We start from the raw sequence: 20,988 nt of genomic DNA, 5'->3' as shown, positions 1-20,988 counted from the left end.
CACTGAACTGGGACACTTAAATGCAATGGGAGGAACTGGACCCTTGGAGGGCAGGAGCCAAGTGGCAACACACAACGGCCAAAGGCAAGGGGGGCCTGGTTACAGTCGTGGACAGCAGAGCCAAAGCACCAATCAGAAGAGTCTGACCTGTGCGGTCCATGGCTTTGTCTAGCTGTTCATGATGTTCCTGGAAGTAAAAGAGTCAGGAAGCTCAGTAAATTCTTATCTGGTCCGTGCAGGCAGAACTGTTCTAGGTCGAATGCACAAAAGTTGAATCTGAATCATAAAAACAGAGAGGCCCAGTCACTTGATCCCAGACTTGAGCCATTCAACCTCTTAGAAGAAAACACAGAGGGACATTTCCAGGACCTTGCATTTCATACATGGATTCTTAGATATGACAACAAATGCATGAACAAACAAACAAAAAAAAAAAAGGGTGAACCTCAAAAGTATTATGCTAAGAGGAGGAAACCAGTCACAAAAGACCACGTGTTATGATTCCATGTATATGAAATGTCCAGAATAGGGAAATCTATGGAGGAGGAAAGAAGATTAATGGTTACCTAATGCTGGGGTGGGCTGGGGCAGGTGGTGGTAGATAGAGTATGTCTGTCAATATGCATCCCCCTTGGTTGTTACTGGTGTGATGAAAATGTTCTAAAGTTGTGATTAAACCCAGACACCTATGGTCAATTAATCTTTGACAAAGGAGGCAAGGATATAAAATGGGAAAAAGACAGTCTGTTCGGCAAATGGGGCTGGGAAAACTGGTCAGCCAATGTAAATCAATGAAACTGGAACACACCCTCACACCATGCACAAGGATAAACTCAAAATGGCTTATGGACTTAAACGTAAGACAAGACACCATCCAACTCCTGGAAGAGAACACAGGCAAAACATTCTCTGACATCAACCTTACAAATGTTTTCTCAGGTCAGTCTCCCAAGGCAACAGAAGTAAAAGCAAAAATAAACCAATGGGACCTAATCAAACTGACAAAGGAAACCAAAAAGAAAAAAAAAAGACAACTTACAGGATGGGAGAAAATAGTTTCCAATGATGCAACGGACAAGGGCTTAATCTCTAAAATATACAAATAGCTTATACAACTCAACGGCAAAAAAGCCAACAACCCAATGGAAAACTGGGCAAAAGACCTGAATAGACATTTCTCCAAAGAAGATATACAGATGAACAAGAAACACATGAAAAAATGCTCAATATCACTAATTAGAGAAATGCAAATCAAAACTACTCTGAGGTACCACCTTGCACCAGTCAGAATGGCCATCATTAATAGGTCCACAAATAACAAATGCTGGAGGGGGTGTGGAGAAAAGGGAACCCTCCTGCACTGTTGGTGGGAATGTAAGCCGGTACAACCACTATGGAGAACAGTATGGAGTTGCCTTAGAAAACTATACATAGAACTACCACGTGACCCAGCAATCCCATTCTTGGGCATCTATCCAGACAAAACTTTCCTTGAAAAAGACACATGCGCCTGCATGTTCTTTGCAGCACTATTCACAATAGCCAAGACATGGAAACAACCTAAATGCCCATCGACAGATGAATGGGTTAGGAAGATGTGGTATATACGCACAATGGAATACTACTCAGCCATAAAAAGAACAAAATAATGCCATTTGCAGCACCATGGATGGGACTAGAGACTCTCGTACTAAGTAAGTCAGAAGGAGAAAGACAAATACCATATGATATCACTTCTATCTGGAATTTAATATATGGCACAAAGGAACCTTTCCACAGAAAATAAATTCATGGACATGGAGAACAGACTTGCGGTTGCCAAGGAGGAGGACTGGGAATCTAGGGTTCACAGATGCCAACTATGGCCTTTGGAATGGATAAGCAATGAGATCCTGCTGTTTAGCACTGGGAACTATATCTAGTCACTTAAGGTGGAGCATGATAGTGTGAGAAAAAAAAATGTATATATGTGCATGTGTGACTGGGTCCCCTTGCTATGCAGTAGAAAATTGACAGAACACTGCAAACCAGCCACAATGGAAAAAAATGGAAATCATTAATAATACTGAGTAAATAAATAAATCATGGCCAAGGTGGACTTATCCCAGATAAGCAGTTGTTTTAACATCTGAAAACCCATGAATGCAATGCATTATATTAAGAGAATAAAGGACAGAAACCACACAATTCCCTCAACAGCTACAGAAAAAGCATCTGGGGAAGGAAACCCAACACGCTTTTATGATCAAAAATAGTCAACGAACTAAGAATAGAAGAAAACTCTCTCAGCCCGGCAAGGGCATCTATAAAAAAGGTAACGGCAAACATCCTACTTCTTACGAAGTCGCACGGAATTATATACTTAAAGGGGGGGAGAGTCAGTTCTGGAATGGAAAACCTATGTCAGTAAAATCGCCAGGTCAGTTGTTCACCTTGGTCTTGTGGGTGGTAGTTCTGACAGGCAGAGGCAAAGAGAGCAGCTGCCAGAACTTACCCCTTGCCCGCCTGGAGAGCATCTGAACTTGGCAGTTCCAGTTACCTTGGGCTTGTCCTCTCCCAGGCTTAACGGCTGCATCTATTTCCCAGAGCTTTCCGAATGGGAGGGCGAGGGCTGGCTCTCCCCTTTTTTCCCTCCGCCCCTCCCCTCCACCTCCTGTTGGCCACAGGTACCACCCACCTGGCCCCTGCCAGCATCTACATTTGCGTGATCCTTTTGTCTTGCCCTGTGTCACGCACACGCGCACCGTATGGTCTGAGCCCAGAACAACCCTACCAGGTTTTGCACTGACGTTTCCTCCACACGTGGTGACCTTCCTCGATGTCTGCTATTGTTCCCTGTTCCAGGACGCCTCCTCTCAGCCTGCCATTCCTATCACTCTCACCTTCCATCGCTCAGCTGAACAGGTCACTCAGACCTGAGTCGGCAAATCCCACCCCGGCCTCTGCCCTTGGTATTTGCCTGCTGTTCCGGGAACTCCTCTAGACTCTAATCCCGGGCCCTGTCTCACTGCCTGCTCCCCACTTAGTCTCCCGTACACAGTAGATGGTTCAGATCTGATAGGCTGACATTCCCACTTGTAAAATGCCACTTCTCCCTCCCACTAGAATAGGCTAGACCACAGAGTCCATGTGCAGAGCAGAAAAATCACTCTTAGTTAGTTAGTTATTTGCCTGTCTCCACTGGAGAAACCACTGGAGAGCAGGAGAAAACCACGTACAGAGCTTTGGGGGCCGGGCGGGCAGGGCATGTGAAATAGAAGTTTTAACTTCCTTTCTCCTTGAAACCAGTAGGAACAATTCTCCTCCGTGGTCCTCGTGGCTATGCAGCCACAAAAAAGTTGCTCCTTAAGAGTGAGTGAAATCACGCTCCTAAGGACTCGAGAACAGCGCTTGCCGTGTGGGCGAGCTCACACCCAACCGAGCTTCCAAAAAGCCTCCACTCGGGCAATCTCGCTGGATTACCCCGACTTTTGAAGACCCGTGGACTCTGCAGTTCACCAAGTCCCAGACCAAGAAAGGCAGAGGAGCGAAGCAAGGCCAGGGGCGGTGAGCGCGTGGTGACCTGCCGCCCCCCCCCCCCCCAGGAGCTGGTTGATATGCAGATTGTCGCTGGGTGGGGCTGAGACCCGGCGTTCTATCCTGCCCCCGCCTGATCTGGTTGCTTCTGGTTCCGAACCACTTTTGTGGGCAACAGAGTGGAAGAGAAGTCAGACTGGTGACAACTGAACCCAGACGAAGCAACTCTGGGTCCTTCCAGACGAGGGAATGGTGGGGCAGGGTCGGGGGCGCAGTTGAGACAGAGCAGCCAGAGGGGTCCTTGAGCTCCCTCCAGGCAGATGCGGGGCGCACCCTGGTGGTCCCTGAGAAGGCGCGGGATTGGATCCTGCGGCCCTGAGCCCCAGTCCCTGCCACTTTTGGCTCCTCCCTCCTTAACGATCCACCAAAGGGTGGGGACAGCCCTGGCACCGGGCGCCGAGTGCAGGCACGTGTCAGCGTGCCGTCACGGGCAGGGGTGGACGTGGGCTGCGGCTGGCTTGTGACCTCCCCGGGATGTCCTTCCCCGAAGGGCTAGAGACACGAGTGGGGTCGTCGTTCAGGGACGCCCTGGGGAGCACAGAGGAGGGCCCCTCGCCCCTCCCCCGTCCCCAGTCTGGGGTCCTCCAGGGGACCCCGCCCGGGTCCACTCCGGGGCGGGGGGGGGCCCGCAGCGCCTGCCGGGTCTCTCTCAACCCTAAGCGCCTTGGATTCCGACCGGCCAAGGGCAGAGCCTCCCCGCCGCACCCCCACGGAAGGGGGAGACCTCGGGTCTCTGCCAGATCCCCCCCGCAAGCCCTGAGCCCCAGGCGCTCGCGGCAGTGCGCAGGCGCCGCCGCGAAGGCTGGCCCGAGAACTTTCCTCCCTGTGCGGGCACCTCTCCACGCGGGCAGGTGGCAGCCGCGCCGCTCCGGTCGCCGACGCTCCTCAGGGCCCCGCGGAGCCCCCTTGGCAGGACCACGCGGGCTGTGGTATCCCCGGTGACCAAGGCCATCTTCGTGGCTCTGTTCCTCTTGGCTGTGCTGCTCATCCTCGACGTGATCCTGTGGTACATTTGCCGGGACGTGGACAACGACTACATCTGAAGCAGGTGAAGCGCTGCCTCGGCCCCTCCCGGGGTGGGGCCACCCCGCGTCGCCACCCCGCGTCGCCACCCCCGCGACGCCGAGTTCCTTCCTGGGAACCCGCGTCCCTTCCCAGGAGCCCGCGCTCCTCCTGGGGATTCTGTGTTCCTCTCCTGGACCCCACCCTCCCTGCCAGTTCCGCCTCCCTCCCCGCCCGCTCGGACCCCGCGCTTCTGGCGCTTCTTGGAACCGAGACCCCGGCACGAGACCCGGGCCCTTCTCTTGGACTCCGAGTTCCTTTCCTGGGCCCGGCGCCGCTCCCCAGATTCCGTGCCCAGGGCCCCAACCCCAAGCGCCACCTCTGGCCCCGCGCCCCTCCGACCCTGTGCCCTTCTCTTACATTCCGCATCCCTTTCCTGGATCCCCCGTGCCCTCGCTGGACCCTCGGAGTCCTCTGCAAATGCCCAGGACCCTGTGCTCCTCCTAAGACCCTGCCGCTCTCCTGATCCTGCCTCCTCGGAGCCCTCTTCCCTACCCCCAGTGCTTAGGCCCTCTCCCCACCTGCAGTCAGTCTCTGCCCCCGGGCCCAGAGCCCCCTCTCCCCGACCCTCCCAGGACCCCTGGCCTTCTCCCAGGCTCGTGCCCTTCTCAGGAGTTCTGCCCCCACCAACCCCCTTCCCCCAGCACGAGCTCCCCTTTCCAGCTGCAGGCAGGTGCTCAGGCTCAGGTCACTGCCTTTCTCCTGCTCTGCCATTGGGTTCTGTGTCTGAGCAGCAGGTGACTAAAGGCCAGTCAGGCCTCCTGCAGCCCGTCCCCCGCTGTAGGCTTTCCACCCCCCCCCCCCCCCCGCCCAACCTGTTCCCGGCATGGAGGGGCTTTCCTCTCTCCCACAAGTAGAATGGACCCCTGGGTGCTTGAGCCTACAAATTCGCAAGCAGATAGCAATGTGACTTGTCCCTCCTGTTCCTTGAATAAGGTCCAGCGCCACAAAGAAGTCCCTGGCATTGGGGTCAGGCAGTGCCCTGGAGATTAAAGGGCACGCCCTGGATGAATCCTTTGGTGGCCATGGCGTGACAGAGGCTGGACCACGCTCGGACCCTCTGTGGGCAGATGGTTAGTTGGAACTAGACCAGGTGGACCCTGGGAGTGTCATCCACTAAGCCTGCTTTGGGACAGGAAGGCTGGGACGTGGGCAGGGAGTGCAGGGTGCCGCCTTTGGTGGCCTTGGCATCATTGGGACGTGAAGGTGGACCCTGAGCACACAGTGGAGCAGACACGTAACGTGAGCTCAGCCCAGATGCTTCCTGCAGAGGCCAAGGGGAGCCAGCAGGGGAAACAGTCCCGGGGGAAGGAACCCCACCATCTCCGCTGGACCGCCCCAATGGGCGTGTGTAGGGCGGGGCCGGTGCAGGATGCCCGGGCTGCAGTTCTGGAGTCACCCAAACCTGGATTCACATTCCAGCCCAGCTGCTTACCAGCTGTGCGATTGGGCAGGTTACATCTCTGAGCGGCTGCGAGTTCATCTGGAAAAGGGAGTCAATGCTGGTATCAGGCTCCTTGAGAGGATTCCACAAACGAGTGTTTTGTGGCTGATAAACAGTCTTGTACACAGGAAATCTCCACTTAGAGGTGGTAGATCCTTGTAGACAGCCAACCACCTTCGAAGGAGAACCTTTTGTTTTACTGATTTTTGAGGCATCATTACATAGAGTAAAATCCGCCATTTTCAGTGTACAGGTCTGAGTGTTGAGAAGTATATGCAGCCATGTGTGGAACCGCCACCGCAGTCGAGACAGAAGTCCCGTCTACTGATAACCTGTTATGAAAAAGGTTTTCCTTTCAGTGTTTTTCAATCTGAGAGAAACACATCTAAAACTGATTTGGGGAGTTCCCTGGTGGCTCAGCAGGTTAAGGATCTGGTGTGGTGACTGCTGTGGTGAGGGTTTGATGCCTGGCCTGGGAACTTCCTCATGCCATGGGTGCGGCCAAAAAAAACAAACAAACAAAAAACAACACCAACAACTCGTTTTGAAGAAGCATGGGCAATATTCACTTCTATTTGTATTCAAGATGAATATTCACTACTTGTTTAATGTTTCGGTGGTTTAAGATTGGCGTGGTACTGGTGCACCACCCACCCAAATACTTCATTACTGTTTCTGCCGATATTCATGATACTTTCCAAGGAGGTTGTTTTTTTCTATTACCCAAGCAATAAATAGACTGCTTGCAAAAAACATCATAAAGCCCAGAAGCGAAAGGAGCAGTCATTCCACACGCCTCCTCCCCGCCCCGCCCCCCATCTTCCTCCCCGGGCAGGGGCCGTGTGAACTCAGGTTCCTCTGCTTCCCGCCTTTCTTTGTGCCTCTGTCCCCCCCCCGCCACACACACAGACACACACACAGAGCGCTGTTTATTTTCTTTATATTGAATGGGATTCTACTGTGGATTTCAGATTCCGAAGCAGAAGGAAGCCTCCCAGGGACGCGTGGGAGCCCTGCTCCCCCCCACCTCGTGAGGCGCTCAGGCAGGACTCACAAAGGGATGCCTGCGAACCAGGTCTGTGAGCCCTTTGTGTGGAGCTGCTTCTGTGAGATCCTCTGACGAAAGGTGCTACATGAAGTGCAAAGACTATTTTTTTTTTTTTTTTGTCTTTTTTGTTGTTGTTGTTGTTGCTATCTCTTGGGCCGCTCCCGCGGCATATGGAGGTTCCCAGGCTAGGGGTTGAATCGGAGCTGTAGCCACCGGCCTACGCCAGAGCCACAGCAACGCGGGATCCGAGCCGCGTCTGCGACCTACACCACAGCTCACGGCAACGCTGGATCGTTAACCCACTGAGCAAGGGCAGGGACCGAACCCACAACCTCATGGTTCCTAGTCGGATTCGTTAACCACTGCGCCACGACGGGAACTCCCGCAAAGACTATTTTTAAGAGGCAGGTGGAAAGCCCTGGGCATTTGCGTAGAGGCCAGAGGCGGGGGCGGGTCCATATTGCCGGGTGTCCCACTTCTGTTCCTTCCCCCCCCCCCCCCCCCCCCGCCGCCGGGGATGGCAGCCCGCACAGTCCTGTTGTTTTGCCCCTTAGGCTGCTGGGGCTGCTGGGTGGCGCCCAGAGTCACTGCCCAGAAACCCTGCTGATGTCGGCTGGTTTGGAACTGGAGACTTCTTCCCTTTATCTATAAGAAAGCCCAGAGTCTATCTCAGGGGTAGGGGTCGTCTCGGTGCTTCTAGAAAGTTCCTTGTCAGCAGCGTGGAGGAGGGGTTGGGAGGTCTTGGGACTGCAGAGACCAGTTCGAAGGCCAGAAAGAATGAGGGCCTTAATTTGGACAGTGGCCACGGGAGGAAGAGGGGTAGGGACGTTTCTGAGATGGAGTTGGTGGACCTCGGGCTGTGGATGAGTGGGGAGGCGCGGGCCCTGGAGTGGGTGGGGAGGACCAGAGGGCAAGCAGAGCTGACACTGTTCTGTCCAGCCTGGCAGAGTCAGAGGCCCGTGGTGCCGTTAAAATATCCGTGGCGCCCACTGGACTCAGAGGGGTCCCTAGGCCACCATTCCAGGCCCTGCCCTGCCTGGTCCCCGATAACACTGCCGCTTTGGTCTCTCCTTCCTCTCATCCTGCCCCTCGACACCGGCCGCTGTCTAACCAGGGGCCAGGCTCCCAGACAGAGCTCGGAAAACGATAGCCGAGTTCTGTTCCACGAGGCTTCCCCTGTAGGCTTGCTTTCTGCAGAGGCCACTTGGCTGCGTTCGCAATGGTTGAAGTTCTTGTGCCCACCGATGGGGTCTGCCTAGTGCCCATGGCGCATTGAGCAGAATCGGTGTGAGGTCAGCTTGCGTAGACAGAGTCCTGCCCAACTATCCAGACCAGAGCTGCCTCCCCCCTCCCCTGCCCCATCTCAGTTTAAAGAGCAGCCCCTGAGCGAATCCCAGTCCCACATCCAAGCCCTGGGGTTGGAACGGGATCACGCAGATTTCCTTCCCTCTACATCCTCCTGAAGAATGAGCTCCTGCCCTGCAGCACGGAATGGGGCATGGGAATCCCTGGAGCAGGTCGGTGAGATCAGAAGCTCAGGTGGTATTTGCCATCACCTGCTGAGCCAAGGCTGGCCTCGCCCAGGGTCTGTCGCTGCATGTTTGGGGGAAGGTAGGAAACGTGACAGGTGCTGGGGAAACCACATGCTTAGGGTGCTGATGTCCCTTGGGACACCACTGCTGACCAGCCGTCAGCAGATGCCCCAGACTGGCCTTTGGGTTGTCTACCCCCTTCCCTGGACTACTTCCCTTTGGCCTGGTCGGCAAGCGCTATGCAAAAGCCACGTCAGTGAGAATTCTGCTGCCCTGCCGTGGAATGGAAGCCATAGGTGAGCTGCAGCTGTGTCAGAGACCAGGCCCCTCCTAAAGCAGTGGCTTGGAGTGTCGTCATAGCCTTCCGCAAGGTGGCCTTGGAAAAAGTCATGTCCCTTCTACACGGGTTGTATCGGTAAGAGTTGGACCAGAGAGAACCTGTAGTGTGTATGTGGGTGTGTAAACATCTACTCCTAAGCCCGACACCTGAAACCCCTCTCGAAAAAAAATCACGGCATAGAAATTACCCATCACATCCATCTGCAGAAAGAGAAAAGCCACTCTCCGGAAGCACCCGCTTCCCGTGTTGAAAGGTTGGTCCGTGTTGGAACAAGCCATCAGCAACTCCTCTCCTTTTCTAGGCTTTCAGCTCATTCCTTTTTAATGACGAAGACGTCGTTGTGCAGATGTACAGCATCGTATCTATTCATCACTTGTACGTTCAGGGTTATATTGGGATATACTGATACGTCGGTGTATATATATATCTATCGGAGTGAGCAGCGGAATACCTAAGACTAGATCAGAAAAGCCTTGGAGGGGCAGTCAGGGAGGACCCGACAACCTAGCCGTTCCTCGCTGATGCAGCCCCTGAGGGCCCCCGCGGGTCCAATATCATACACATCTAACAGTGCTGGTGGGACGTCCCTGTCGTGGCTCAGCGGTAACGACCCTGATGAGGATCCATGAGGATACGGGTTCCATCCCTGCCCTCGCTCAGTGGGTTAGGGATCCGGCGTTGCCGTGAGCTGGGGTGTAGGGCATAGACACGGCTCGGATCCCGTGTTGCTGTGGCTCTGGAGAGAAGGCCTGTAGCTGTAGCTCTGATTTGATCCCTAGCCCCAGAACTTCCATATGCTGCGGGTGCAGCCCTAAAAAGCAAAAAATAAATAAAAATTTAAAAAAATAAAAGCAAAGGTGGCAGGGAAGATGGAAGGAGTGGTTTACATTCTGGTATAAGTGAAACAACCTCAGTGTGGACAGACCCACAGGCGTGCCTTTTGTTTCCATCAGCTCCTCCAGCAGCCTGTCACCTCCCAGGAAACGGAGTCACAGCTGATTGGCTACCTCCGATGTGCCAGGCGGTGTGGCGGCCCTTGACACGATTCAGGAATGAAACCCCATGGTGAGGCCTGCAAGGTTTCTTAAGATCCTGGGCAATTTTGAGTAATAGCAGCTTTACCGTTTTCACACATGATCTTCAAGTCACTGGTGTGGGGTCCCTGGAACAGCAGTGGCATTCCTGGCAGCAGCTGTTTCTCTGAGAGCATCACAGAAAGCTGCCTGTCTGCCTCTTCTCCCTGGTTCTCCTTCCCTGTAGGGGACTGCCTTGGCAGGTGTCGGCTTATTTTGTCTCCCTTGGGCTAGTGACAGCCGGCGCCAGAAGGCAGTGGGCACCGCGCCCCCCTCCAGGTACCAGAGAGGCGGATCTATGTGAGGGAAAGCTGGGACTTGCGCTCAGAAGAGCAGGGAAATCATGGACCACCTTAGACGTCGGTCACAAACAGGGCTACCTCTGTTGATATCAAGCTTCCACTCGGACCAGCGCTTCTGGTTCCCTCTCAAATAACGGCAGGATGGGCTTGATGGGCAGGAGGGACACGTGCCCTGTCCTGCCTGATTCATACATCGTGGGAGGATGGCGGAGGGATGTCAATGAGGTTTGGGGGACGAGCCGCCGAGGTCGGGATGTTGATCTACTTTATCTACACGAGAAGAGGCTAAGGAAGAGCAGATGTCTGGTTTCAGATGCTGACTGCGGCCGCTGTGATCTGGAGCAGCAGCCGAAGTGAATGGGTGGATGCAATGCACATTATATGCTGCCGTTTGGCTATTGGAGGCTGAAGTCATGGGAAAGGAGGCCAGCCACGTGTTCCGTCAAAACCTCCAGAAACAGAGCTCCCTAGGTGCTTGGCGTGGGCTCAGTCGAAAGCCAGAATCTCAAGTCCAGGGTGCCCTGTTTCAGCACATGAGATCATCTCCCTGAGGCATTGCATACGCGGAAAGGCTCCCACTATCCTGCTGATAGGAAATGTGTGCATCCCGCACGCGAAGCCGGGGCAGTCGCGGACAGCAGGGCAATGCGAGTGCCTGGATGACTGGAAGACTCCAGCGGGGAGGGAACTGCCTGTGGCCCGCACATGGATGACCAGCCGTGCGTGATGGCGTAGAGGTCACTGAGGATTTCTTGCTTTTAGCATCCTCTGCCTGAGAGGTTTCTCAGGCTTTGTCGTTTAGCCTCTGTTGTTGATATTATGGTTGTTCACTCGTTCCATTTTCCCTTGTATAGTTTGCCGGGGTTGATTTGGGAGCCGAAGCCTGCAGCCGACACTTCACTGCCACCTTGGCAACTCTAGGTAAGGCACTAAGTCTGTAAATAATTTTGGGTTTGTTTTTTCCTTTTTTGGCTGCCCTGCACGTTTGGAGTTCCCAGGTCAGGGATCAGATCCGAGCTGCAATTGCAACCTAAGCTGCGGCTACAGCAACACCGATCCCTAACCCACTGTGCCAGGCTGGGGATTGAACCTGTGCCCCAGCGGATCCCCAAACTCTGCTGATCCTGTTGAGCCACAGAGGAAATTCCTCAAGTTTTTGACTTCTTTATAGACTGATTTGATCTTTTTAAAAAAAGCATTTCATTCCGGATTTCAAAGTTAATTGCACGATATTTATAGTAAAACTTTTATTGCAGGAACAGTGAAACACATACAACAGTAGAGAATAGTAAAACAAAGCCAATATGCTTGACACCCAGCATCAATAATTGTCAGCACCCGGCCAGGCTGGTTCCAGTACACCCTCACCTTCCCCACATCTCTGCCCGTGAAACAATGTGAAAAAAGTCAGACGTCATGCTGTTTCGTCTCCAAGGATGTCAGTATGCATTTTTAAAAGATGAGCAGTCTTTTTTAAATTTGTTTTTAGGGCCTCACCGGCGGCATATGGAAGTTCCCAGGCTACGGATAGAATTGGAGCTGCAGCTGCCGCCCTACGCTACAGCCACAGCCATGCCAGATCTGAGCCGTGTCTGCAACCTCCACCACAGCTCACGGCAATGCCAGACCCTTAACCCACAGAACGAGGCCAGGGATCAAACCTGCATCCTCGTGGATACTTGCTGGGGCGTTACTGCTGAGCCACAACGGGAACTCGCAAAGAAGCTTTTATAAACATAAACTAAAAACAATTATCATCCTTAAAAATTTAAATAAGTTTTAAATATATATATATCATCAAATATCTAGCTATTTTTCACATTTACCTTATACTTTAAATTTTTTTAGTTTGCTTGGATCATAACTATGGTCTATCTGTTGTGACTTTTTTTGGCCCCGCCTACAGCATGCAGAAGACCCCAGGCCAGGGATGTAGCCCACACCACAGAGGTGATCCAAGCCGCTGCAGTGACAACGCTGGATCCTTAACCCACTGAGCGAGGCCAGGGATCGAACCTGTGTCCTCGTGGATCCTAGTGGGGTTTGTTAACCCCTGAGCCACAAAGGGAACTCCCCATTTTTAGTTTTACTACTTGAAATACTTTCATACGTGGAAACCTTTCCTTGCCCACCGTTTGGTTATCTTGAGGGAACCATATAACATATTTGCTGTTTTTACGTCATTTAAATATCTTCTGCATCTATGGAGTTCCCACTGTGGCTGAGTGGGTTAAGAATCCAACATAGTGTCCATGAGGATGTGGGTTCCGCCCCTGGCCTCGCTCAGTGGGTTAAGGATCCGGCATGGCCACAGTCTGCATAGGTCACAGATGCAGCTCAGATTGGGAGTTGCTGTGGCCGTGGCGTAGGCCTCCGCTGCAGCTCTGATTCAACCCCCAGCCCAGGGAACACCCATACGCCCCAGGTGCGGCTTTCAAAAGAAAATAAATAAATAAATGTCTTCTGCATCTGTATTTTGTACAGTTTTAACGTGTCTTGGTTACTCGTGATGTTTCTCTGTAGGACCTAGTTTATCTTTGCACACAAAAATCTGCTTCCTAAGTATTTTCAAGTAACTGGCCTCTGTCGGTTGGCCTTACCGGTCTATAGATATCCTCACCTGTGTATTTGTCTTCATGGTTTCCGCCCTTCTACTGCGTAGGGCTTTATATGATGTTCACTACCTAGCTTCTTGAATTTCTCGGGTGATGTAAATATTTCTTGTTTTCCGATACATCTAATTAAGGCTGCCCGTTTCCTGTTGAGGGTCACTTCTGCGCTCTTGCACAGGTCACGCCATTGAGCTTCATGTATATTTCTCGAGTTTTTACAAGTTGACGAAATCATTCCACTTACGTATGTTAGTAGAATTTTTCCAGTTTATGTCCCCAAACTAGGAAGTGTAAAACTGAGGTTTGAGAAGGCTCTGGCGAAGATGAGAGATATGTTCTTTGGGGGAAGTTTCAGAGCCCGGGGGTATTTCTTTGCTTTTTTATTCGTTACAGAGGAGACAAACATTTCGCTGCAGGGGACAGAGTTTAACACGAGAAGTTCAATCAATGTAATTGGCCCCACGTGACAGTCCAAGATGTCCAGCAAAATAGAAACCACTGTAAATATGCGACACGGAGGGAATTTAATGCAGGGGACCAGTTTTACAATGACAGAGAAGCCAAGCGGGGGGGGGGGGGGGAGAATCAGGACCCCTGTCATTAGCAACACAAGGAAGTAACTCCTGCCTCTAGGCTGGAAGGACAAAGAGAGGAGAGACGTGTTGCTGGAACCTGGGTTTTGGATTCCACGGAATCTGGAGCCGTGATGGGTCCATCTGATGCTGGCTGGAGCCATGGAGGACGTGCAGTCACTGAAAGAGAAGCCTCCTGATGCAGAGACGGAAGGAGGCAGTCTCCTCACTGGGTATTAGGAAGGGTTACAAAAGTTTTCACTTTGAAATGTACTTATGAGTATCTCAAAAGAAGGGTGCCCTGGAAACTCCCACCTGAGAACAAAGACTTCGCTCATTCCGCGGCCAGGGTGTACCCATAAGAAACACATTCGGTTCGTGTGTTGGCTTTATTCTTCCAGGTCAAGTTCCACCCAGTGGCTGCTCAACAAATGGCCCCCAAGCCAGGACCAGACACAATGTCTTAGGTCTCTTTGACGCAAGCAAAAGTGGAAGTACCTACTCACGACTGGTTTCGTGCACTCGCGTTTCTGTGATGGTGTCAGGAATGCGAGGCCCGGGGTTTGGGCTGTGCCGGTGCTTGTTCCTTGTGTACTAGTATTTAACGTGCACACTAGTTGGGAGGGGCCAGGATGTTTATCCTGTCCGGAAGGGAGTCAAAGACCTCTGACTCTTGGGAGTTTCCTTCGTGGCTCCACAATTAACCCGACTGGGATCCATGAGGATGCAGGTTCGATTCCTGACCTCGCTCAGTGGCTTAAGGATCTAGCATTGCCGTGAGCTGTGGTGTAGGTCATAGATGTGGCTCGGATCCCGTGTGGCTGTGGCTGTGGCTCTGGCCGGCAGCTGTAGCTCTGATTTGACCCCTAGCCTGGGAACTTCCATATGCCGCAGGTGAGGCCCTTAAAAAAAAAAAAAAAAAAAAAAAAAAGCAAAGAAAAGCACTCTATCTCATGAGTGAGGGTATTTTAGGGAAGGACTTGTTTCTGTGCTTCTGGAACTCATCAGAATCTTGTACCACAGCCCCCAACCAAGCTTGCCTTCCTGTTGCGCCTGGTTGGTGGTTTCCTGCTGAAGGCTACCGCCGTCCGGCCAGCACTGGGAGGACACCGGCTCAGCCTGCTCATCCTGTGAGGAGCTCTCTTTGGTCATCATTTTGTTTTTGCACAGCAACGATCTGACTTTCACACAAAAAAATGTGCCTTTTTAAAGTATCGGCGTGGGCTCAAATGGCTCTGTCTAGGTGGGCAGTGTATGCGGCACTCCTCCTCCAGATGTGTGGACAGGTGCACTTGTGTTACAGCTCCAGTTTGCGTTGATGAGGGTGTTGACATGTTGCATGTATCGGAGGCCCAAGACTGTGGACCCACAAGATCGGGGCAGTCGGGATTCAGACGTCCTTTGCCAAACCCTTTCCGATCTCCCGAGTGCCAGAGCCCTCGGTGGGCACCAGGAGTGCAGAGCGTGGCATGTACCCCTTACCCGGAGGAGCTCACCAGCCTGGTAGCTTGACTGCCACAAACTTCCGACCATCTCTCAGAGCTCAGGCAACGTTGCTTCCAACCGTTTCGGCTTGAGTTTTTGATGTTGCTGTGGGTCTATAGCGGTCCTTTGAGAGGTTTCTAAAGTACGATACCAGCTCTTGAATAGCTGTAGCCCTCTTCGGATTATGCGAGTCAGCTACGGTGAGTTGAGCAGTTTCTGAGTGTTGGAGAATTGTTCGATTGCATTTAAGTCCTTGAATTTACATCCGTAGATTCGTTCTTAGTGTTTCCGTTTTATCCTTCCTGTGTGTCTGCTGTAGGGCTTGTAGGCTAGTGGGGAGGTTTCGGATATGCTGATGTCTTGTCTCCTTTTACTTTACCTGGACAGCGTTCTATCCGTTTTATCGGTCTTTTCAATGGAACAGTTTTGCTTTCCGTGGTTTTCTGTATTGTCTGAGTTCAATTTTATTCTTCTCTTGTGCTTTGGTTTGTATATTTGTGTGCGTTTGTCTTCTGATTGCTTTAAGCGTTTCCTTCTTTTTCTATCCACGTTAAGGTGGAAGCATTGATGATAGATTCGAGGTCTTTCTTCTTCCTTCATCTGAGCATTAAAAGCTCTACTCTTACCTCTTCACCCTGATGTGGCGGCATCTCCTAATCGAAGATGTGGCACTTTCATTTTAATTCAGTCCCGTGTAGTTTTTAGAGACTGTGTTGTTTAATGTCCAGGTGTCGGGAGACTTTTCTTGTCCTTCCGCTGTCGTTTGATTTCTTGTTTGATTCCTTTGCTGTCAGAGAACATACTCTGCATCTTTTAGTTTTTTTTGAAACTTGTTTTTACGACACAGGATGGAGCCTGTGCTGGTGAATGTTCTCCATGTGCTCGAAATAAATGTGCGATGTTCTGTGGTTGGCACAGAACTATTCCGAGCCCTAGTGTTTGTGAGTCACCCAGGGCCCCGTCTGACCCTGGACAGAGGTTCAGGTCTCCAAGCTTTCGGCATCCTGTTTCTGGCGAGACTCCTGCGTCAGCTCAGGTCCTGCAAGCTGATGGGCTGCCTCGTTCACATGTGCTCGTCTGCGCCGTCTCCCCTCAGTCTCTGGCTACCAGGAGACTCCCGGTCTGGTTCTCCCACTCGTCTCCTCGCTCGCTCCGTGGTGTGCTTCCCGTGAGTGGACTTGCCTCCACGCCCGAGTGGTGGGGTAACAGAAAACCAGCAAAGCAGTTCCCTCTCACTTTTTGGACAACACTTTTTCTTTACAGAGAGCAGCATGACCCTCGCTCAGAGTCTTCAGGGTCTGCCGTGCTGCCGCTGAGGCTCCCTCCTCAGGGTTGTCGCTTCAGACCTGAGGCTTTTGCTTCTACCTCGGCTACAAATTCCGCAATATATTCCTGCTATTTTGCTTCACGCCGGTGGTCAACAAACCTTTCGCCTAAATAGCTAAATTGTGAATATTTTTAGCTTTGTAGGCTCTCTTCTCTGTCCTCGATAGATTTTGTATTTTATTTTTATATTATCTTCATAATGTTTTCATGTGTAATATATTCCTACTTAACACTTCTAATTAATTCAATTACTTACCTGTTCAATTTCTTTAATACTAATACCTAAGCTGTTTATCACTTATAATAATAACTAATTTAAGTTATATTTTTGCATTTAGTCTTCACCTACTGCTTCTTTTGTGGTTGTTGTTGCAGGAGCACATCCAGCACACCACAGCCCATGGAGCTGCCCTATTTTGCCAAGCTTCTCCCCGCAGTGACAGCTTTTCAGACTTGCCTTTGTGTCCGACGACGCTGACAGCTTCTGGTTGAGACTATTGCAGAGTGTCGCTCTATTTGAATCTGTGTTGTGTTCTTCTCATAATGGAACTGTTGCTGCGAGTGTCAGAAAGGAGGACCAGAGACGTGACGTGCCCTCCCACCTTCAAGGGTGCGGGCATCGACAGGACTCATCACTGCGACCTTGACCTTCAGCACCTGGCTGAGACGATGTAGGTCCAGCTTCTCCACGGAATGGGAACGCCCCCTCCCTTTCTCGCGTCTGTTATTGGGAAGGAAATCCCTAGACTAGGTACCGATCCCAGTAAGGACCTGAAGTTCTCCAGCACAAACATTTGTCTCCTCTCCCCACGATGTCTTTATTCAGTCCTTTCTCCATCTTGCTCTGGACGCATGGATACTGGTTTTATGATGTGGGTTGTAGCACCATATGCTCTTCTTTGGGTACTCACATTGTTCCCGACTTGGCCACCGCAGCCCCTTCCATGACTCCTTTGTCCCTTGGACGTGCCCCCATCCTTGTTTTGTTTTAGCTTGTTTTTTGAGCATTTCCGTGCTTGATGGCACAACAAGCGGTCCCAGGCTCATCTTGTCTATTTCCCGCCCCCGCCCTACAATTCTCCATTTCTCTAAGGATCCTTGGTTTCGTTTCCTGGGAAATCTGATTAGAAACCAGTCCTAGGTGTGTTGTCAAAATCTCGGCTGTCTCTGTACACGGAGGCGAGATAGAGACAGCGTTGGAGGAAACAGAAAAGGGAGCTTTAATTGCCAGGCCAAGAGGGGACCAGAGCAGGCTGGGGCCTCCAGGCCTGTGCCCCCGCTGAGAGTCTTAGGGTGTCAAGGAGCAGGGCGAGGTCGGCGCATGGACCTTTTCCTGATTGATGGGTGGGGAGCCACAGCCACCGGCCTACACCCCAGCCCCGACAATGCGGGATCCAAGCCGCATCTGCGACCTACACCACAGCTCACGGCAACGCGGGGTCCTTAACCCACTGAGCGAGGCCAGGGATCGAATCCGCGTCCTCATGGATACTAGTCGGTTTCTTAACTCGTGGAGCCCCAGCGGGAACTCCCGAGACATACATTTCTGTTGTTTCGGTGCCCCAGTGTGTAATATTTTGTTACAGCAGCCCAGGAAGACTAAGGCTGTGTCATATCTAAGAAATCATTGCCTGACACGAGGTCACGGCGATTTACTCCTATGGTTTTCCATAAGTCGTCTTCATAATTACCTATCATACTCCGAGAGAGGATTTCACCTTCAGCGACGCTCGTGGCAGAGGTGCAGAAAGCGTGGAATGGGGGCATGTTCCGAAGGACGGGAGTCCTCGGCGGCGTCAATGAGGAGACCGTCCTCTCACCGAAGTTCTCACTGAACCCAGCGGGAGAGGGCAGGGACAGTGTCGGCAGGTCTCCGGCTGTCCCTGTGGGGCACGTGTCTGGCAGTCTGCGGGTGCAGCTGACAGCCCACAGCTGAGAAGGACATACAAGGAAGAAGAGTGATTGCTTGATTTTTATGAGGGTCTCTTTAGGGCCACACCCGGGGCCCATGGAGGGTCCCAGGCTAGGGGTCCCATCGGAGCTGCAGCTGCCGGCCTACACCACAGCCACAGCCATGCGGGATCCGAGCCACGGCTGGGACCTACACCACAGCTCACGGCAACTGCCGAGGTCCAGCCCCAGCAGCCAGGGAGTGCCGAAGGAGAGGATGGGCTACAAACGGCGTGGAAAGAATTGGAGCCAACTCCTCAGCTGCATGCTGCAGAGGACCCAATTTATTAAATGAAAAGCATCAGTTTTTATACCCTATCACAATCAGGTTTCGTGTAAGATTTGACATTAACATTTGATTTAAAGCCCTTTTGTTCCCTCCACCTGAGATACAAAAAAAAAAAAAAAAAAAAAAGGTTGGTTAAAACATGTTCCTTTCAACTTCAGATTTTCCTTCAAGATTACAAACTTAAAGTTTCACACTGTATTTTTTCAAAAGGTCAACAACAGTAGCTATTCTATTCTATATTAAGAACAAAGCTTTAATAAGTAATAAACTATGATACCTAACATTCTTTAACTAAAGGTGTATGTAGTTAACAAAACGCATGAAAGCCTTGGGCTCATGACATTCTTAAAACCACGATTTATTTGGCGCCAGCAAGCTAAGCATTTAACCTATTGTGCTGATTTACGTAAGTTCCAAACCACCAATTTCAATAGAAAGGAGTATTATACCCCAAAATTAACAAATGCCCCCATAAGGGATAAAAGTTACAGGTGACACTGTTATTTGATAAAAAATATATCTATTATAAAAAATAGCAATTTATAGGCCAAACAACATTTTTCCCAGCCCCAAACTTCTTTTTAAGTAAAGGGACTGAAATCATAAGTTTCCCCTGTATACTCTTACAAAATAGGTGCCATAAATTGTTACTCCAAAACAAAGGCTTTTTCCATGACATTCTTTAAATAACTTCACTCTGTTTTGGTTCAAGTGTTTTATGTACCCAGGGCAAATCTTTAGCAGTAAGAAAGCTGTGAATCAAAGATAGAAAAAGAAGGATAAACACAGAAAAATAGATTAACATATTTTTTAGGGGATATCATTTTTATTTTCCTGGAGCCGATGTCTTTCAAGGGATTGCTCTGCAATCCTTCTTCTTTCTTTAGCTTGTCTGTAGCTCTGCTAACCAGACAAGCCTCATGCAGGTGCCGACTGTGGCTTTGCTTTCTTTACTGGAGCAGCCTTATGGCTCCCGACAGGCAACGCTGGATCCAGAACCCATTGAGTGAGGCCAGGAATTGAGCCTGCGTACTCATGGATGCTAGTCGGGTTCGTGGCTGCTGTGCCACCACAGGAACACCCTTGCTTGATTTTTGAAATAGAGAATGCAGCCATTGCTTCCAGAATTCCATCAGATGTTCAAGCCCCCCACCCCCCATTGATAGTGCAATGAAATGGAATTTCGACATCAAACTAGGTGGTGACACTCACGATTCCCTCTGAATCCCTCCCCACTTTACTCTCGAGCTCCCCACACTACAAGACACTCTGGAGTCTCCACCAGGTTGAGAGGGAGCCATGGTCTTTTTCTCACCTCGAAAGAAAGTTTCAGGGACTCCTGCAAGGAGGTAGGAGGGCTCCGGGGAAGAGATGACAGCCACTCTCGACGCAGCCCAGCTTCTGCCAACATCGGTACTTGCTCATCCCAACAGCCACTGCAGACAGTGTGTGGGAGGCATGGTAGCCACCAGGTAAGAGACAGTTTGCCAGGTTCCCAGAGGGGTAGAGCAATTTCCTCAAGTTCTCCCCCTGGAGAGCTCACAGCCTCTGTGCAGCCTCCCACAGCTGGCAGTGGTCGGCCAGATGGGATAGGGAGAGGGGGAAGGATTCAAATACTGTCGGAACGGGAGTAGAGCGGTCCTTGTCCTGGCCTGGGTAACCTTGGACTTCGCGTTCAACCCTGTAGCTGGAGAAATGGCCTGCGAAGGCCAGGGTTGGGGCCATGTGACCTAGAGCAGAGGGCTGGTCCACATCAGGAATGAAGGTCCCGGGAGTTCCCTTCGTGGCTCAGCATTTGGCGAACTCGACTAGGATCCACGAGGATGCAGGTTTGATCCCTGGCCTCGCTCAGTGGGTTAAGGATCTGGCGTTGCCATGAGCAGAGGTGTGCCGAGACCAGCTCAGCAGGATGGGGCTGAAGAACGGATGCCGTGAAACTTAAGGAAAAAAGTTAACATAAAACAAGACACAGAGACATTTATCTGAAGTAAAGGTGGGAACTGGGGGACTCAAGGTCTCAGGGACCAAGAGCACCGCCTCAAGAAACCACACTGCTTTTATTGTGTTTTTTAGGATTACAGCAAGTGAGAAGGGGGTTGTAGGTGCAGGATATAGGGTGTTTTTTTTTAAAGTTATTTTAAAAGTCACATAGCCAGTTGCTGATGAAGCTTTTACTCTGGCCTTTAGGCATTTTACAGTCATTAGCATTTGAGGAAGCTTGGCCTCAGCTCTCTATGCAGAGCATCTAGAGAATCACCATCGTGCTTCTGCAGACTGCGTGCCTATCTGCAGCAACCTGGCGTGCCTAGGTTTGCACCTCCGTTCTTCTTTGCTAATGCATATCCAGCTAAAGACCCCTCATAAACCCCTTAGGGCT

General features: G+C 51.3%; 1 long non-coding RNA gene across 2 annotated transcripts; it reads left to right on the top strand.

Annotated features, from left to right (window-relative positions):
- The first annotated feature begins 3,981 nt into the window (after positions 1-3,981).
- Positions 3,982-20,700, top strand: LOC102159402 (uncharacterized). 2 transcript variants are annotated; one of them, XR_001301374.3, is made up of 3 exons: positions 3,982-4,624; positions 11,232-11,298; positions 16,748-20,700. It is a non-coding gene; the product is annotated as an uncharacterized LOC102159402 (long non-coding RNA). The 2 variants fall into 2 exon arrangements; XR_014834833.1 differs by lacking the exon at positions 3,982-4,624 and adding an exon at positions 9,880-10,067.
- The last annotated feature ends 288 nt before the right edge of the window (positions 20,701-20,988 follow it).

This window comes from Sus scrofa, chromosome X (genome assembly GCF_054392235.1).
Source record: "Sus scrofa isolate SSC_HxYL_T2T_F1_AM1 chromosome X, Sscrofa_HxYL_maternal_Yorkshire_Landrace_v2.0, whole genome shotgun sequence".
NCBI lineage: Eukaryota > Metazoa > Chordata > Mammalia > Artiodactyla > Suidae > Sus > Sus scrofa.
Note: the sequence above shows the minus strand (reverse complement) of the source record. Positions and strands in the feature narration are given on the sequence as shown.